General features: G+C 34.9%; 2 long non-coding RNA genes across 2 annotated transcripts; both read right to left on the bottom strand.

The window, feature by feature from the left end:
• Positions 1–1,071: 1,071 nt before the first annotated feature.
• On the bottom strand, positions 1,072–1,416 carry LOC136066075 (uncharacterized). The gene is made up of 2 exons (XR_010627596.1): positions 1,321–1,416; positions 1,072–1,225 (listed from the first exon to the last, which is right to left on the bottom strand). It is a non-coding gene; the product is annotated as an uncharacterized LOC136066075 (long non-coding RNA).
• Positions 1,417–2,724: 1,308 nt separating this feature from the next.
• LOC136066074 (uncharacterized) lies at positions 2,725–3,636 on the bottom strand. The gene is made up of 2 exons (XR_010627595.1): positions 3,539–3,636; positions 2,725–3,450 (listed from the first exon to the last, which is right to left on the bottom strand). It is a non-coding gene; the product is annotated as an uncharacterized LOC136066074 (long non-coding RNA).
• Between the last annotated feature and the right edge of the window lie 41 nt (positions 3,637–3,677).

Genomic DNA, 3,677 nt, shown 5'->3' with positions numbered 1-3,677 from the left:
TTCAGGGTGAAGTCTTTAGTTCATTCGGTAAATATGTGTGTTCGGATGCAACTTTTTCTTTGAACTTTTTAGCTTATTTTCTGAGAGCATTAGCATCCGTGGTGCTAAAAATTTTTGCATTTAACACCCCAATAAGCTACTTTATCTACTTTAACACATCATTTCACAATGCACCCTACATCCCATCTCCTATTATACCATCCAACACATCAAAAATATCCTAAAATAATCTTTACCGTATGACCAGAAAAATAAAACAAAACCTAGTGGTACACACCACCCCCACAACTTGTGCCAAAACCACAACCCACAACCACAACTAACAACATCGCAACCCACTGCCATTCAAATCGCAATCCAGCCACAAGCTCAAAAAAAAAAAAAAAAAAAAAAAAAAAAAAAAAAAAACCCACCACCATAGCATCATCACCGTCATTGTTGCTGCTAGCAACCACTGTATCAGATCTCAGCAATCCACACTCAACCACCATAGCAAACTTGCTGGCAACCCACCAACCCAACCACCACAACTTGATTAGAGAGAGAGAGGAGAGGGCCAAGAGGAGAGAAGAAAAAGGAATTTAAAATGAGTAACACCTGCTACAGTGACCTGCTACTAGTAGCAGATCACTGTAGCTAGCTGTCATTATTTTTATTTATTTATTTTTTTCTTTTTAAGTAATAAGAATCATATTAATCATGAAGAAAAAGCTAAAACAGAAAATACAGGGTGTTCATGATGGTGAACACAAGAAACAGCAACAAAGATGCGAAAAGCAAGTTAAGGGGCAATTCTAAGGGAAGTAAGAAACTCCAAAGTAGAAGAACAATTTGAAGAACTCCTGCACCTAGCCCAATCAAAAAGAGTACTCTAGCATAGAGCTTGTAATTGAACAGGTGATTTCTCTTTAGTTATAATACCCTGGATAAAGCATTTTATTGGTGCTTGGGGTGCTACAATAGCTTTTTTTTTTTTTTTTTTTTTTTTTTTGGGGGGGGGGGGGGTGTTAGCAACAAATAAGAAAAATTAGCAAAAATCCAAATGCATGCACTTTGTTTGATGAAAACATATGTCAATGATACCTCTAGTCTTTTAATCTTCCATCAGATACCACCTAGTTGCATCAATGTTGCCAATTATGCCAGACGTACTGTTTTGGTGGGAAATGGAACAAACTACCGCAGCTACCTTTACATCAGGAGATACATGGTTGTATACACCCTACTGAAACAGAACATTGTACTTGTGGCTGTCACCTCCAAGCTCAAGTGCTATTTGAATATTTACATTTAGTGTTCCAATCAAGTTTCAACACTTACTTTCCTATTGATAGATGATACTCTATCAATCCGGCAAACTCCTATAGATTTCTTGGCCTTCGAGCAGCCAAAGGAGCTGTCACTTTGTCGTTCATAGTATCTCACAAACTTAACTAGACCCTGTTCGCTCTCTGTCCATTCAATCTTCCTTGGCCTATTGGTTGATGATAGGGCTCCTGTTGGTCTTGTTGGTAGAGTTCCAAGTGTGAACTACAAATGACTCTCTAGTGGTTCACAGTTGAAAATTCAATAAACTGGGTAAGAATTTTTTAAAAAATAAAAATAAAAATCTGAAGCAAGTGGTATTTGACGTATCTGTCTATATGGATGGGCAACACGTGGGTAAACACTTATGAATTAAAAATTCAAAGTAAAACTACCTTGTTAGTCCTAAACATTTAACCTATGAGTGAAATTGGTCTATAAAAAAATGAGCATTATTGTTAATTGTTGTTAGTGTTATTGCTTAGTAGCTAATGGAAAAGTGATGTGGAATTACAAATTGACGTGACAACTTAAGTGGGAAATGCCACATTAGGTATCCAATTATTAGTCTGGTTAATTTACGGCCTGAGGGTAAACTAATCACCCATTTTAGGAAGGTTTTTTTTTTATAGAAAATTGAAAAAAAAAATTGTTAAAATAGATAGTTACTCTCATTTTTCCATAAAAAAAAGTTTTATAAAATTTAGAACTCTTTAATTGTAAAGTTTCCATGTAACCTTTAATTGATTTTATAATGAAAAAAAATTAATTAATTGATTTGCTTTAGCCCATCCCATTCTCCTTCCTCACCGCCTTTCAATTCACCAATCAGGCAATAGGAGCACCTCAAAGTCAATAAAATTCTAATTGTGAAGTGTGAATACTGAGTTGGAGAGATCCTCCTTTAAGCAGACAAAGTCTTGTATAACTCTCTCTCATATTTGGATTCATTAACCATAATTCCCAACATGAGAAAAGGAAATCCTGCACCCAAACTTAGAAACAGATTTATACCCTTTTCATGTTAAGTATAGAAGCATTGGAAACAGGATAACAAATCTTAAGAACAAAGAAGCGTAGTGATCCGTGAGATTGGCTTAGGACAGAGGGACTCCTGTGCTGGTTGATGCAGCAACGACGACTACTGTTTGGATTAAAGGGAACTGTGGCTAATGTCAGCAACAGAGGCAATGAGATCTATTGGGAGAAGAGGAAGAGGAAGCTTTTGGTGGGTCATAGACTCACAAGAAACACACGGCTTGAAAATGTTTTTAACCAAATAATCAAAAATAATGACTTACATGCTAAGATGCTAATGTGGCAAATTCATCAACATGACTATTACTATATAGATTTACACGTTAATTTGTAAAATACTTCTATTAAAAATGAAACAACAAAACTATATAGATTTACTCATTAATTTGTAAAATACTTATATTAAAAATGACACATTATTTTTTCGTTAGTCACATAAGCAATAGCACTTACAACAGTTAACAAAAGGATTAACAACACTCCTTTTTTAAACTTGAGGAACTAATAGTACTTACCTAAAAGTTGGAGAACTAATTGCAATCACAAATAAACAAACTGTTTGTGAGGTCTTCCATCTACAGCCATTTTAACGGAAATAAATAAATAAAGATGTTAATTGTTTATCTCTTGATTTCTTCCTCTCAAAGAGGTATATGACTAAATTTTTGTGAAGGACAGATTGTGGAAGGTCAAACCAATTGTTTGGTTTACCATGTCTTTATCTGGCAAGTACATGCTGGTTGAAACTGAAAGATCAACCATTGGAGGCCTTGGTATTTATTTATTTATTTATTTATAATTATAACAGGGAGTCGACTCCAAGTAAGATCAAATTCTTGGTCCAACCAAAGGCAAACTCATAATGTTGCCACTCTTTTGAACCTGAAACTCAAACCTAATAGTCCACTGTCAAGTTGCACTTAAAACAGAATCGAATAGCCACCAATTTCCCATATAACAGAAAATTTGTAGTCAGTCAATGCATGTCATTAAATACATCCTTTCTTAAAACATCCATACATAAGTTAAAAGGTTGAGTAACTAACCGGGAGAACATGTAAAACAAATAGTGCATGCCCAAGGAATAGTGCATCTAAGCTGGTTGGCCTGTTCAGAAGAACAATGCTGTTAAAAATAGAAGCTGAAAGAAATTGAAAGAAACTTTCACAATATATTTGTCAAGGTGTTCATGTACCTATCTCCGAAGAAAAAGGTCTGATCATGTAGCATAGTTGATAGAACTTTGTATGTGGTGGATAAAATGTCGTCGTATATCTGATAATCATTTATTCAAAAGAATAAACCTACAATGGGGATTGGTAAAGCCAAAGGCA

Source organism: Quercus suber, unplaced genomic scaffold (genome assembly GCF_002906115.3).
Source record: "Quercus suber isolate HL8 unplaced genomic scaffold, Cork oak 2.0 scaffold_1752, whole genome shotgun sequence".
In the NCBI taxonomy this organism is placed as follows: Eukaryota; Viridiplantae; Streptophyta; class Magnoliopsida; order Fagales; family Fagaceae; genus Quercus; species Quercus suber.
The sequence above is the reverse complement of the archived record's forward strand: the minus strand, read 5'-3'. Positions and strand labels throughout refer to the sequence as shown.